Source organism: Rhineura floridana, chromosome 13 (assembly GCF_030035675.1).
Source record: "Rhineura floridana isolate rRhiFlo1 chromosome 13, rRhiFlo1.hap2, whole genome shotgun sequence".
NCBI classification, from domain to species: domain Eukaryota; kingdom Metazoa; phylum Chordata; class Lepidosauria; order Squamata; family Rhineuridae; genus Rhineura; species Rhineura floridana.
Genome location: NC_084492.1, coordinates 21,161,930 through 21,178,735, shown reverse-complemented (window position 1 = coordinate 21,178,735; position 16,806 = coordinate 21,161,930).

Genomic DNA, 16,806 nt, shown 5'->3' with positions numbered 1-16,806 from the left:
GCATGATTTTTAGTTCAATGGGATTTACTCCTGTGCAATCATACTTACAATAGGTGACACTGACCTGGGGGAGGGGGGATGAGATTGGAAGGGTGGGTGGGCACTGGGCAGAGGGGAGGCCTCTTTCCTTTCCAAAAGGAAAACATTGTGAACAGCGTCATTGTTTTTCAGCATTTTCCCCACGTTTTTATTCTACAGCAGGCACATGTAGCCTCCCACCTAAATTTAAACCAAAGCTGTCCCTGGCCACATCCACACCAGGCCTTTATTTCACTTTAGTTTAGACAATCATGGCTTCTCCCAAAGAATCCTAGGAAGTGTAGTTAGTGAAGGGTGCTGAGAGTTGCTAGGAGATGCCCTGTTCCCTTCACAGAGCTTCAATCAGAGCAGCTGACTGTTAAACCATTCTGACCACTAGCACTCTGTCAGGGGAATAGGAGTCTCCTCTCATCATCCTTCACATCCAGGATTTCCTAGCTGCATGCAGGGCACTGGGGTGTGTAAGAATTTCAAAGGAAACCAAGTACAGGGATCAGAAGATATATAGGAGTCACTCTTCAAGTACTTGAAAGATTGCCACACAGAGGAGGGCCAGAATCTCTTCTCTGTTGTCTCAGAGTACAGGGCACAGAATAATGGGCTCAAGTTGCAAGAAGCCAGATATCAACTGAACAGCAGCAAAAACCTTCTGTTAGAGTGGTACAACAATGGCACCAATTATCTAGGGAGGTGGTGGCCTCTCCAGCACTGGAGGCATTCAAGAGGCAGCTGAACAGCCACTTGTTGGGTATGCTTTAATTTGGATTCCTGCACTGAGCAGGGGTTGGACTAAATGGCCTTATAGGCCCTTCCAACTCTACAATTCTATGATTCTGTTCTGTGATTGGCTGCCTTGGCCCTTATTTTAAGGAGCATCCTTTTGCAGCCAGTCTACTGTGTATATCCCCAGGTTTTACATCTATTCTTATGCTGTCTTTCTTTTTCTTTTTTTGCCACACAAAGTCTACTGTTCCAAAATCCACAATAAGAGTGATAAAATCTGCTAAGCAGCAGAAAAGGCCAGGATCAAGAATCCATCAATTTGACTAACACAATATGAGTCTTGAGGTCAGCATCTTGTGCCACTTACAGAAGAAACCCAGCATGATGTATAGACACGTGTTAATGGATGTAAATGCATGCAGATTTCAAAATTACCCCGTGCCTAGCAAGCGGGGAGGAAATATGAACAGGACTGCCCCTTGTAAATGCGCTCATTCAGCAGTTCCCTACAAGGTCCCTCAGCATTTAAAAACAGCCAGCTGGGCAGATAATCTGCCTATTCTTCATTTAGTTTCAACAATCCTGTGTTTAAGGGTGAATTAGTGCTGGATCTCTGCAGGATTCAGCTAAGAGGATAAGCCAGGCTGATAGTATGTGTGAACAACAGAGGATACCCAGCTCAGCCTGAGCAGTTACTAGATGTATCAGTTATCCAGGACACATTCTCTAGATCACTTAACAAGAATTAACAGCAGGTTTATTCATAGAGTCAAACATTTGTAGAGTTTTTCTGCTGTTGTGTTTTAAAAACTCTTTCAGTATGCCAGAGCCAGTCCTAACATTAGGCAGAATGGGGTGACCGCCTCAGATGGCAGGCAGACACTTGGGGGGGTTGGGTGGAGGCTGGCACAAAACATTGTGCCATCAGAACAAGTATACAACTTGGTTGTTGTTATATGCCTTCAAGTCAATTACGACTTATGGTGACCCTATGAATCAGTGACCTCCAATTGCATCTGTTATAAACCACCCTGTTCAGATCTTGTAAGTTCAGGTCTGTGGCTTCCTTTGTGGAATCAATCCATCTCTTGTTTGGTCTTCCTCTTTTTCTACTCCCTTCTGTTTTTCCCAGCATTATTGTCTTTTCTAGTGAATCATGTCTTCTCATGATGTGTCCAAAGTATGACAACCTCAGTTTAATGTAGTGTTACATTGGATACAACCTTAAGGTCTATTTCATCAAGCTTATGCCACAATAAATGTGTTAATATGTATTGCAACAAACACAGCTACTCCTCTGGAAGTTGTAATTGGATACTACTGGTTTACAATGAGATGAAAGAACAAGGAAATATAAACCCAACCTACAGAAATGAATAGCAATACAGAATGTTTGTGTACCTGGGTCTAAAAAATATTAATACTGTTATGGGTTTGGGGTCGAGATAGATGATTTTTATGAGTCCTTTGCCAGCCTCTGATATGGAACCCTGGGGGTGAGAAACCTACTCTGCTGGTCAGATGAGTTTATTTTGTTAATCTAATAAAGTGGCCAGGTGGGTTAATGGGTCTATCAAGTGCCCATTAACTGGTGAATGGGCCAGGGAGATCCTATTGTTTTTGAAACTCTTCAGGAGAGCCCCCCCCCTTCCTGAGGCCAAGGAGAAGCTTGTGTTTTGAGCAGAGTAAGAAAAGGCTGGGAACTGGAGGCAGGCACAGAGGCTGGCTCTCTGCACCATGGCTTTGGGGTGCCTCCTGTAACCCTGATGGAAAAGCTGGATATTGGACTACTGATACCTTGAACCCCTCCATCCTAAGCTCAGGTTGGAATGTGTGTAAATAAATAAACCATATTTCATAAAGACACCACCGACTCCACTGACCTTCTTTCCAAGGAAACCAGACCCTGGACAAGTGCAGGGACCCCTGGAAATCTCTCACCACTCGGAGATTGGGGTGGCATGCAACAATACTACTAGTTTACACACCTGACAGGTATGTTTATGGTGCTGAGTGAAATGAAAGGCCTGGTTATCAGACAATTCTACCTGTATCCAAAGCTAAAAGGTATACATTTTGTGACACAGGACCCCATCTACACTATACATTTAAAGCAGTATTATACCAATTTAAACAGTCATGGCTTTCCCCAAAGAATCCTGGGGACTGTAGTTTGTTACTGGTGCTAAGAGTTGTTAGGAGACTCTCGAGACACGGTATCAGATGATGGGGGAGCTCTCCATTCTGGAATCCATTGAAAGCACTCTTACATCACTTTATCAGTCATGGCCTCCCCCAACAAATCCTGGGAAGTGTAGTTTGTTAAGAGTGCTAAGAGTTGTTAGGAGACTTCTATACCCCTCACAGAGGCACAATTTTCAGTGTGGTTTAATAATCAATTCCTCTTCCCAGGAACTCTGGGAATTGTAGGTCTGGGAGGAAAACAGGGGGTCTCCAAACAACTCTCAGCATTATTAAACTACAGTTCCCAGGATTCTTTGAGGAACCCATGACTGTTTAAAGTAGTATAATACTGCATTACCAAATAGTGCTGATGGGCCTGAAATATATTTCTACTGACCTGGAGAACAGAATATAGGTGATGCATGTAAGATTATTGTTGTTGTTGTTGTTGTCCATCCAAAATCCCAGGAACAGAACTACAGAGGTCAATTAACTGTTCTTCTTTTTGCCTAGAATAGACAAACCAAATCTTCTTTGGAACCTGTGCAAACTGCACTCTCTGTTGCTCATTCATCGACCTATTTGGTTGTGCACTCCATATCCCCAAGCGCTATTCATAGGTGAATTGAGAGCCCTTTCATGTTAGCTGTTCTTGTTTTGTTTCATTTGGTTATATTGATATACCGAGAATGCATTGTGTGTAGGAGGTAAGAGGAACTCTGTTGGAAAGAGGCTGTTGCTACGTGTGGATAATACAGGCTGCCCCTGGATGGTGCTTGATTAAACAATAAAGACAAATGCATACCTGGCGTAATGAATACCAACTACAGGTTCTGAAGAAGATGGGAATCCATTAAGGCAGGATGCTATAGCAAAGACACAGGCATTCAGATAGCCTGCAAGCAATCAGTTCTTGAAACATGCTGTGAAAGGGCAGCTCACACGCGAGGAAACAGGAGGGAAAGAGACTGGCAGTCAACCCCTATGAATGCTCTGAATCAAGAACTTCTGTGTTCATCAGGGCTTGCTCCCAACTATGTCTGCAGAGGATTGCAGCTTTAGATACTTAGAATCATAACTTAAAAGCCTCTAATGAAGGAGAGTCTACCACCTTCCAAGGCAGCCTGTTCCATTGTAAAACAGCTCGTATCATCAGGATATTCTTCCTGATTTAAAAAAAAAACTTTATTGATTTGAGACAATCAAACAAGAAACATAAATATATACAGTTCAAGTAAACATAGTATTCAGTTGAGGTCGATGTACCAATAGGCATTATGTTTCACTTTTCCAACTTTCACAATATCCCTGAGGGACCATCTTTTCCTACCAGCCTGCCTGCTCCCCTAACATCCACTGGAGCCTTCTTTAGGTCCTATCCTGGGCTACGGCATGATTAGCTGGGATGAGAGAGACAGCCTTCTCAGTGGCTGCACCCAAATTGTAGTATATCTTACCCTGCGAGGTCTGTTTGGTCCCCCTTTTTCAGTTAAAACTTTCTTAGTCTTTTAATATGCTTTTAAATATGTTTTTAAACCTTTTTTAAAAAAAATATGTTTTAAAACGTTTAAAAAATATTTTTAAAGATGTTTTGTTTTAGTGTTTTTTAAAGTCTGTTTTTATGATGTTATGAAGTGTTTTAGTGCTTTTGTTTGCTGCCCTGGGCTCCTGCTGTGAGGAAGGATGGGAGATTAGATAGATAGATAGTCAGTCAGTCAGTGAGGAAAGCCACCCCACTACGGTATGACCCTAACACACTTAGTCTGGAGACCGTCACAGGCTGGATGTGGGCTAACAAACTGAAGCTGAATCCTGAAAAGACAGAAGTGTTATGTGTTCCAAGTTCTCAAGTCCAGGAGACGGGAACACAGCCTGTTCTGGATGGGACTGCACCCCCCGGAAGGAGCAGGTTCATAGCTTGGGGATCATCCTCAATCCAGCATTGTCACTAGAAGCTCAATGGCGTTGGTGGCTAGGAGTGTCGGTTTGCCAGCAGTGGCCCCTTTTGGACTTGACAACAGTGCTCCATGCTCTGGTAACTTCCATATTGGATTATTGCAATGCACTCTATGTAGGGCTGCCCTTGAAGATGACTCGGAAACTCCAACTGGTCCAAAATGCAGCGGCCAGATTACTGGCTGGGTTTCCTTTTAGAACCTATATAACCCCTGTTCTAAAACTGTTGCATTGGTTGCCAGTTTGTTTCTGGGCCCAGTTCAAGATGTTCATGTTGCTAAACAACTTATGCCCCAAATATCTCAGAGACCGTCTCCTTCCCTGCATACCCTCTCAAGTGTTAAGATCAGCAGAGGAGGCCTTCTTCGTAGTTCTGCCACCCTCAGAAGTTCAGGGGATGGTGGCCCAGGGGAGGACATTATCTGTGGCAGCCCCTAAGTTGTGGAATTCCCTCCCTACAGAGGTTTGTCTGGCACCTTTGTTACACAAGGACCAGACCTTAGTGGAAGTCTGGCTGTTATGGCCCCTAATTCCTATTAATGCCGATGAGGAATTAGAGACGAGACCTTAGATTGCAAAAGCTTGCCTTTATTCCTTTGCAAAGGGAGAGATCCCCATCAAGTGGGCTCTGCCCTCAAACTGACAACCATCACATTTATAGGCTATTAATGTGTCATATTATTAAAGCATCATAGGATCAAAGTGCATCGCTAATGAGGGATAAATCATTCGGTGCTTTCCTATTTTTGTTTAATTTCGTACATCTGTTTTCCATGGTCCACTTCCTTGTTCTTATTCTCAAGTTCCTCTGTCCTTGACCTTTGGTCCTACAAGCTGGGGATAATATTTCCGAATGCTGAACAAGCATATAAGCAGAGTCTACATCCTTTGCAAATATCAAGCATATGTTTCATTTTGCACTAAATTGATTTTATTTCACTGTAACACCTTCACTACAATTTTCAGCGAATGTTAAGACACATCTCTCTACCCTGGCATTTGGCTTCTGAGATGTATGTTTTCAGAACCCACCCTAGTCTTGTGATTGAAATGTGTTTTAATTCTTTCTAATACTGTATCTTAGATTTTGTAACCCACCTTGGGACCTATTGGTGAAGGGTGGCCAAAATATATACGAAGAATAATAACAACTTGCTTTTTGTATGGAGGAGCATTAAATCACACGAGCCCCCCCTTCAGTGTGCTACAGTGCAGTCCAGATACAGGTGACCACCTCTGAGAACTAGCCTAAGAGGCTAGTCAATAAACCAGGGGGGTCCCTGGGTTCTGCCAGAAGTGAAGTTGGATCAATATGAAAAGTTGTAAACTCTGAGTTTTATTTAATGTTTTATGGGTAGTTTTTAAAATTGTTTTGTTGTATTATGAACTACCTTGTGTTCCTAACTGGATGAAGGGTGGTCTATAAACTAATCAAATAAATCATTAAATGACATTTGTTTTGGCAGGTGGATTATTTTTGTGAGGTAGACCCTTATTTTTAGAATCTTTCTATCTGCTGACCTTGTTTCCGTTTCTTAGCTGCTGTTTTATGTCTTTTATGGAATTGTTTCATTTTTAATTGCTATAAACCTCCCTAAGTAATGCAAATGCACTGGAAGGGTGGGATATATGATTTTAAAAACAACAACGAATAATGAATGAATAAAGCCCCAGACCTTTCTAGAGCAAGTTTCTAACTTGGAGCTGTCCAAGGTCCTGTGACTTGGGCCTTACCTGTTACTGCTGGTGTGGGGAACCCTTGGTCCTCCAGATGTTACTGAACTACCACTCCCATCCTCCCTGGTCACTGGTCATGCTTGCTAGGGCTGATGGGAGTTCTAGTCCAGCAACATCTGGAGGGGCAAAAGTTTCCCTCTCCTGTATTACTGAACTGACTGTTCCAGGAGTGAGCAGAAGATACATCAGGTTCCACTGACAATTTATTTATTTATTTATTTATTTAATATTTCTATCCTGCCCTTCTACCCTATAATAGGGAACTCAGGGCGGCTTACAATAAAATTGCACTCATACATAATAAAAATGTACACAATAAAAAACCCAAGAACATTAAAGTAAAAAATACTTAAAATACAATTAAAATACATAAAATTATATGCATACACACACACACACACACACACACACGGTACTAAAGGGACTAAAAAAGTAAAAACTAAAATAAAAAGCTTAAAAACAAAAAGTGTAAAGTGGTTTCTGACTCCCAATTGCTATTAACAAAATTGTTCTTGACAACATGACTCTCCTACCTAAATTAGGTTGCTGAAATGAAGAAAGCTTGGGGTTAGGGTTAAACAGGAGTGGACTTTGTGTGAAAGTACTATGAGCTCAGTTCAGTTCTGGTACCGAAAACAAATCCTTAGGCTCAGAATGTGCACAGAGACACTTCTGTTCTTTAATTCTATCTTTAATTCTATCTCCCATCAGCCTTAGCAAGTATGGCAAATGGCCAGGGATGATGGGAATTGTGGTTCAGCAACATTTGGAGAGCCAAAGCTTCCCCATACCTGGGCTACCACCCAAAGTAGGCAGTAGTGGCTGGTGGCGCCATGTCAGTGGGGCAGTGGAATCCACCTTGGATGGCTCCTTGAAAGCTCAGACGAAAACCCAGAGCGAATTCCACTGACATAGAGCCACCAGCCGCCACTGAAAGTAGGAACACAGGAAGTTGCCTTATACCAAGTCATACCATTGGCCCATCTTACTCAGTTCTGGTAGGGACTCTCCAGGGTTTCAGATGGGAGGTTTTTCCCAGCCATGCCTAGAGATGCCAGGAACTGAACCTCAGGGCTTCTCTAGGCGAAGTGTGTGCTCTGCCACTGAGCTATGGCCTTTCTAGTATCTGATGGGGGACCAAATGATCACAAGCCTAATTTAAAGCCGAAAGTAACTAAAAGTATGATAGCCATACCCTTTCCCTTGATCTTGAAATAAAAGTAGATTTGACCTGCCTGGAGTCTACCCACCTCTGGATTATGCCAGTCTTAGCTACCTCTCATGCTACCTCCCACTTGTGGTCAGGACAGGACAGTTTACAATGGTCACATCCACATGATACATTTAAAAGCACTCTTATACCACTTTAACAGTCATGGCATTCACCCCCCCCAAGAAACTTGGGAACTGTAGTTTGTTAAGGATGCTGACCTCACAGAGCTATAATTCCCAGCACCATCAACAAACTACCCAGCATTCTCTGTGACTGTTAAAAGTGGTAAAATAGTTGCTTAAATGTATGGTGTGGACATGATCCATGGACTAACAGAATTAGCACATGAGGCAGCTTTAGGGCAAAGCTGTTGTGGTGGCCAAGCAGAATTTTGCATTTGTGCTTTTCTTTTGGATGGTGCCATTTCCACTCATCCTCATATCGCCTGATCAACCATTTGGACTAGCACGGATCTGCACAGCCCCCTGGTGGCTTGTGGGAGACATTATCCTTACCTCCTCCTCTTTTTTTGCTGACACTTAAAACAGAGCCCCCCCTACTCCCCCCTCCACGGACCACTTGAAAATCGTTGATGATCTTGGCAGACCACTTAATTATTTCTCTGCCCATTGTAGCAATTGTAATGGGCTGCACTAGATGCTGTATGATTTTTTAAATTGTATTTGTATTGCTGCTCTTACATCTTACATTGCATTTATATTTTATAGTATGGCAATTTGCATTCCATAGAATTCAGATTGTAATACTATAAAATACAAGGTAAGAAATAAAAGAAACAATAAAAAATACAATTAAAATTCAATATGAATATTTAATGGTCCATGGACCACAGTTTGCGACCCCAGACTTAGAAGATCCTCCATCTGAAATTATCCTTCTAGACACCATTTGGAGGTGGAAAACAATGTGTGTGTGTGTGCGGGGGGCAATTGGGCTAAGAGGGCAGCAAAAACAATATAGACAGAGAGACTCAAGCTTAGGAGGACCCCCCCCTCTGGATTTATCTTTCATTCTCGGCCATCGTTGGTTACCCATATAACCTTTCACACACATACCCTTGAATTCACCCAGCAGAGACATCAGTGTGGTTCCTCCCAGCTCCCAGTCAGGTAAGACTTGGCCCAGCCATCTCCAAGCCAGTTTGACTTGGTGGGTGATTGACTCATCTATCAGACAAAATTAGCACCTCTAGAGCATCCTGTAGATAGCAAACGCCCACTTGCCCAAAACAAAACTCTCTCCAGTAACCTACTTTAGCCTCCCTGTCTTTGTTCTTAATTCCTAGAAATGGCTATGCTCCAGATTTTGCCCATCAAGGCAAATTAATTGGAGTCAATCCTAATTTGGTCTCTCTCTGCTGTTCTTTGGGCAGAAGATTAAAAGCTTTGCAGACATTATCCCCATTCCCTCCTCTCCCTCTTTGCTAAGGGACAAACCTCCCTGAATTGGGAGGGTGGGGCTGATGGGGGAAAGGATAAAAGAAGGGAGACTTAAAAGGAGGTGATGTTTAAATTCACTCTTTGTAATTGTGGGTGGGTGTGTGGGTGGGGAGAGGCAGGGAAATGCCGGGAAATGCCGCACTGGAGCCATTGTTAGGAAGCTGGGCACCAGATGGTGACACTATTCTGGGCAGCTGTGTGACAGCAGCAGACACACGTGGAGTGAGGCTGTGAGGGCCAAGACCATTCCTATGACAGTGTCCTCTTAAGATTATGCTGGAATATTACTGAGCCTTACAAGGCTGCACTGTGGGAACGATAGCTCCTGTTGGCTTAAAGGGCTATGGTTCTCTCAGTGCTCTGAGATCGACATGCAAATAGATAGGGCCTGGTTCACACATAACACTAAACCATGGTTAACATTATCCATAGTTGATTGGCCCAAAAGGAATGTGATTAGAGCCCACCATTAACTCATGCCTCTTTATGTGTTGGGTTAACTTTTTCTGATGTTCTTAAAAACTTTACAAATTTATAGAAGAACTACGTTTATAGCTCCTACTCTTGTTTTCCATGTGTGTAACACCTGGGAATGTAGCTTTTTCTGTATCACGAATCTATATACACCTCCTTATTTGTGTGTGTGTTATTTTTACTTTATTTAATTTTTTACTCCTTCCCCTTTCTCCTCATATGTATTTGTATAAGTATTTTCTGTATTTCAAAGTTACAATAAAAATATGTTAAAAAACCCCCCCAAAACAAACCATAGTTAATGTTAATAATAGTTAATAACCTGTCGTTAAAGGTGAGGCATCTGGTAGATGATCACTTATACCTTAGTTTACGATGTCACAGAACAGCTAGAAGACCCCAGCAAAAGCAGCCAAGCCTTGAGAGCAGTTTCCATAGTCTCTGACTACCTTTCTTTTTTGACAGCCTGACTTACGAGTCCAAGATTTGGAAAGGTGTTGTTAGAAGATGGGGTGGTTGCTTAGCCATTGCCAACCTAGGTATTATTTGAATTGCCTCTACAGACTTTACCAGTCTCCTGAGCCAAGGAGAGCCCTACTCTGTGTTGTCCTGCTAATGGTTACTAGGTAATTCATTCTCCAAGGGCTAGGACTTCCTGCAATTAGTTTCCTGTGAAGTCCCTGGAAGTGTTGCCTCAATGTATCAGGCACATAGAAAATAAACTTCTTTCTCAGGACACTGGGGAGAAAGATAAATGGGATGTTATGGTCACCCTGCCGTATGTCCCACAATCATCATTATTTCTGGCATTTCAGTTTTGTAAATAATGAGTTTTTTTTGTTTTTGTTTTCAACACTATATGTACCTCTACCAATCATGTCAAGTAGTAATCCTGGAAAAACCTCAGGAAGGGGTAGATTTGCATATGCGTCATCTGCCCCCCCTTTTTAAACCGAGGGCAGTCCTATTTGGGATTCTAGTCCCTGGTAAAATATGATTCCTATTTTGTCTTTAGATGATTGGCTGGTGGTGGTGTGGAATGCCCTTTAAAACATTTGTAATGGCATTCTCCAGGTTTCAGTCTCCTTTTCCAGTGCTCCCCCCATCCAGCCCTCAGTTCCTAGAAGGTAAACCTTTGAGTGACGGTGGAAGCATCCTGAGTCTGACCCTGCTGTACATGCATGTATGTAAATGTGCACAGCTGGACACAAAATGCCTGTGTATTGCTTCTTTTTTGACACCTTCCCATAACTGCATGCCCAGAGAGTAAATGTTGCTGCTTGTGTTTGCAATGCACCTACTTTAAGTGCAATCAGATTCATCCTGAGAGTATGTACAGGACAAACATTCTATTTTTTTTAACATAAATTGTTATTGACACATTATCTCTGAGTGAGGGTGGATGCATCCTGATCTTACTGTACATGCATATATGTGAATGTGCACAGCGTGACACAAAATGCCTGTGTATTGCTTCTTGTTTGACACCTTCCCATAACTGCATATCTGGATACTGGTAAACACAGCTGCGTGTGTTTGTGATGCATCCACTTTAAGTGCGACCAGATTCATCTTGAGAGTGTACATTCTATTTGAAATAAATAAATACATTGTTATTGTCACATTACTTGAAAGATTTGTATTCTACCTTTCCTTCAAAGTATGCACAGTTCTGTCCTCTCACACCCCTTCTTTATTATCACAACAGTGTGAGACAGATTGGGCTGAAAGTAACTGGTCTACGGCTTCTTAGTGAGTTTCTCAGCTGTTGGAGTTTGAACCTGGGTTTCTCCATTCCTAACTGGTACTCCACAGTGGTTTTCTCTACTACTACAGCTTGCTGTGGAAGTCAGTTCAAAACAGATGAGAGTTGTTACGAGGCTCCTATTTTCCTCAGAGAGCTACAATTCCCTGAGTGGTTTAACAATCAATCCCTCTTCTCAGGGGACTCTGAGAGTTGTAGCTCTGCGAGGAGATTAGGAGTCTCCTAACAGCTCTCAGCACCCTTCACAAACTACACTTCCCAGGATTCTTTGGGGGAAGTCATGACTGTTTAAATCATAGTGGAATAAATGTACAGTATGAATGCAGCCTAAGATTGAGGCAAGGGGTGTCTTTCCAGCAAACAGCTCACACTCTTACCCACTACATGACACCAGCTGCTAGTTAACTGAGCGCATGTTTGTAAAGGAACATTGCTCAAGTAGGTTTTATCACTTCTTTTAAAGTGTTCCATGCTCTGGTTTATTATGGCATACTTTAGTGGAGAGGGTCCAGAGTTCAGGGAAAAGGTTCCTGCTTTGCATGCAGAAGGCCCAGCTGGCATCTCCAGTTAAAAGATCAGATGGCAAGTGATGGAAAGCCTCCTGCAGAGCCAAGTGATAGGAAAATGCATTGGAAAGTTTGGGATAACATTTGCTTGACGCAGCCTTGTTTAACCCCCTGCATATTTTGTGCAAGGGAATCAGGATGAATGCTCAATAAACAGGTCCTCTGGAAGTGACCTGAGTGGAACTTAGCCTATTAAAATACATGCACATTGAGGCCATTATTATAAATATTTCCAGTATTACCTGAGTGTAATAGAACTACATAGCTCCTGTATAAAAATATAATAATAGTTTACCTGCAATAATGAGTTTTGGATCATCCTACACTCTTCTCTCTTGCAATAGATCTGAGCAGGGCAACTGATTTTCCAAATTAGAGTCTGCAAAACATCAAAAATATCCAGACAATATTTGTTTATTATACAGGTTTTGGACCTAATCACTTTATAAACGCATACAAGAAAAGCTCTTTGCAGCACATAGAAGCATTACCACACAATATTTAGGTGGCCTAATATCAATGGGTTAATGAACTAGATTGTATTAATTTTCAGGAGAATGTTGGGGTTTGCTAACAGCATTATTTTTCTAGTGACACCACAAAAGAGGCTATTTTTCCACAAGAAAACAAGCAACTTCAATAAGAGAAGCACCTGAAGAACTGAGGAGGATGGATATGCTTGCTTTTAAGTCAAAAGGGAATTTTCACACATGGAGGCTTAATCCAGGAGCGCAGCCAACTCTTGTCTCCACATCTTGTCTAGACACACAACATGATGTCAGTGGCTGTTTGCAGTTTCGAAAGAACAAACAGGATGGTCTCTATGTAAAAGAACTGATGAATACTAATTGCGTTTTAGAAATGACAATTCAGAGAAATCAGAGAGAACATTCCTTTCTCCATAGGTAGTTCCTTTCTGATTTGAAAGTCTACACTCAAAACAAAACAACAACAACAAATATTTCAAGGCTGGTAGAGCTGCTGACCTGGAGTTTATGAATGGATTTGATACAGTTTCTTGATATAATGGATTTGATACAATGACTTGGATGATGATTTCTAGATTGGTTGCCTTAGCACAAACGGTGATTATTATCTCACATAAGACAACAGCACGTAAAATGAGCAAAAGGTTGTGGGTGAGTCAGTCTGAATCCACCTCCATCTAGGGACTTCTTGTGTTGAAGGTGCTAGGGTGTGTTAGGATTGGACTCGAAACCCAGTTGCCAGTAGAACTATAATTCACTTGCTTTACAAGAACCAGCTTGGGTATCATGGGAAACAGAACCAAAGTGGCCTTTACTTGACTTTTGATATAAAAATGTCGGTTTATTTCCTGGTGACCTGACCCTTACCTACATTCCAGTGGCTCGAATAATAAAAGCTGGTTTAAGCTGGAAACTTCCCTATTATGTATTTCTTGTCTCACATCTATGCCTATAACCTTGCTTATTGTTACAAATGTGCCTCGCATAGAAATGTTAAAAAGTTGTTCCGCTGCCCCACAAACCTTGACTTGTAAAACCCTTTGATATGCAAGCGTAGTAATTTCATGTCTGTCTCCAGTTTACAGGGCGCTCAGTTGCAGCTGGGCCTCCCCTCTATAGTTGCTTTTGTCTGTTTGCTGCATAGTGCTTATCTCAAGGACATGCGAAGTATGCAGACATAGAGTCTGAAAGATAGTCTCAATGTTTCCACTTTGTCCTTTACCCGGTACCCCTTTACCTCCTTACATATGCCTTGAGGCCATAATATCTAGCAATTGCTTCTTTTGTATTTTATGACGTGAGCCCGATATTGTAAACTTCGGGGTGAGCCTATATAAACCCTAAGACACCAATAAACGAGGTTCCCATGCTGACCTGCTTTGGCTTGTAAGTATTGGGTCCCCTTTGCAAAGGAATTGTCTTGTCTTTATTTGATCTCTGATAGTGGGTTCATTTGCACTCAGCTCCGCACTTTTCCCAGGTGTAAGCGAGTTGGGGTTGACAGGGCGGCTCACTTGTTGGGTTTGGACCTAACAGGTGCAACTCAGCTTGCACTGAAGGCTGATGTGTCTGCATTGGTAAGAGTAGACAGAGAGAGGAACCCCCATGCTTCCTATACTGTCCTTTTTCTTCTAACTTGTGTGGATCTACCTTCCAGTGCTACAATTATAATCGTAGGGTTGCTGATTTCACTTCCTACTTCCTCTCTCTCTTCCATCCCTCCCTTGGAGAGATCTTTTGGATCTCCTATTTAGATGCAGGAACAAGCATTCCTTGTTACATTGTCACCTTGGCCAAAACTAGGGATCTTTCCTATCAACATGTATTTCCTTTAATAAATGCCAATGAATTGTTTTCTTAAAGCCAGAGTCTCTGTATGATTGTATCTATGGGAAAATGTGCTCCTTCACCAGGGATTCTGCTACAGTTCTGCCTGTCATGCCAGCTTGCCAGCCTTACCCTGGCCTGCAGTTAAAATGGCTAACTCCCAAAGCCTTATGGGGAATTCTTCCCCTTGACATCTTCCTTGTTAGCTTGCTAGCAAGCAGTTAAATCTTTGATGTTCTTTCATCGCTGTGACTTGGTAATTTTTATAACACAGCTGTACCAGCTTACAGTAATTTTGCACCTTCTTATCAGTGGAAGGGGCCTGGTTCCGTCAAGGCCGTAAAACTCCTTGCTTTGTTATGGGAAACCAAGAGGAGGCGCCAGGTGCTGTGGGAACATTGTTTTTTCATCCCTCTGATGAAAATGTTAATTGGTTAATTGTCTCTGGCTGGGAGGGAATTTTCCTCCATAAGAGGAGGCTCAGAACTCTGGGTTTGTGTTCCATTTTGGAGCACCACCTTGCCTATGGTGATGTTCTGTTGTGGTTCCATTTACATCTTGACTTACAACTCCCTGAGGGGAAGAAGACTATTCATTGAGAGATCCTATGCTCTTGTAAGTATAGCTAGGCAAACAGCTTTGTTATTTTGATTTGTGCCAAGAAACTTTCCTTTATCTTTTCTACTAAATACTTTACCTGTTTGGGTGTATGGTTTTAGGATTCAATTTGCTGCTACAAATTATTTGTGTGTACCTTTTTGCTTTTTGTAACCTTTTAATGCTTTTCTTATTTTCTTTTTAATAAACTTTAGTTACTTTAAACCAACGTCTGTTTATTCCAGAAAAAGGGGTCAGTTCCTAAATTCAGTCCTTGCCATTTGACCACAACTACAGTGTAACAGAGAAACGTTTTTACCTAAGACTTCAGAAGGGGCCAGGAGTGTATCTAGACTCTGGTCCTGAGAGGCTCAGGTGTTTAAGTGAGCTCTGGGGTTCCCTTCGCCCCAGAGTAGCTAACCAGTTGAAGGGTGGTGGCAGTACTACCTTGCAGGGTTGGTGTTGATGTGCACAACCTTGGCAAACCAGGATTTGCTGGGATCAATTGCCCAAGGCTGGGGATTGACTCCTAGGACAGTGAGAGCAGACGGGGAAGAGCTTCCCGCTTTCACTACACTGCCCACATTCAACTCCAATACTAACATCTTGAACACAAGTGACCCAATCTCATTTACTCCAATGGATTTGATAAATGTATGGTTTGTCTTCACTGTCTCCAGTGCTAGTTCCAGGTTTGTGGGACAGGCCCTTGGGCAAGGTTTTTTCAGTGGGCCTCAACCCTGACACTCCTCCAAGGCACAACTGCCAGGCAATTAAGTAAATAGCCTAGCCGGATCTGTTAAATAACTGCTTTATAATGTAACCTAGGGCAATGGGTTGCTACAGAAACTAACCAGCTACAGATTCTTTTGGAAGATGAGCAGAAAGGAACATGCCTTCCCTTCCCTTCCTTGGGTGGAGATGATGTCGTCAAGGTGTCAAGGTGTGTGCAAGAGAACAAAATAAATGGGTTGAAACTGGAATGAACACAGAAGCCTGACTTCCTTTCTCAAAGAATCCAAAGCAATGGCTTTGGTGGCCCCCCTGGAAACCTGATATGGAAGCAAGATTGCTTGGAGTGTTAATGTGGTGAACTGTGGATCTTATGTTCAGCCTGTATATGTTTAAATAAAGTTTTATCACAGAAAACCTTTCAAGAAAACCAAATATTTGTGCTGGGAACCCTGGAATCTCTCATCGCTTGGAGACTGGTGTACGTGTAGCATACATTACAATACATAAAGTGCCATAGCCTATCCAAAAAGTGAGCAGCTGGATTACATTTTTTTTCTTGTCCGGCAGAACCTTTTTATCCACATTTTGAACTAGTGATTACATATTAGGACAAAACCATTTTTCTAATATAATTTTATATGAAAGAAGAAACACTTTGCTTTTAAACCAGTGGAGGAGAGGCTATTCCAAACGAATGCAACATAACAGCAGGCAAAGCAAAACTTTCAGCCTTGCATAGTACTGAAAGGTGGCACTCAGAACTGACAATGGTGTGGGACTGCTACAATAACAAAAGAGGATTTCCATTTTCATCAGTAAACTCTTAGAGGGTATACATGCATGTTTGTGGGTGCAAATGTTCATTAACAGCAGCATGACTATCTCAGCAAGAGTGTCACCCACCCACCCTTGCCATTTCATACAGATCTCGTTACTGCAAAAAGTAAATGCACTTAGGGCAAAACTTTATTGCTTGTGCATCAAGGCCTTTCAGTCAGCCTCATATCTGATTTAGGCACATTGTGCCATGCTGTTCTAATTT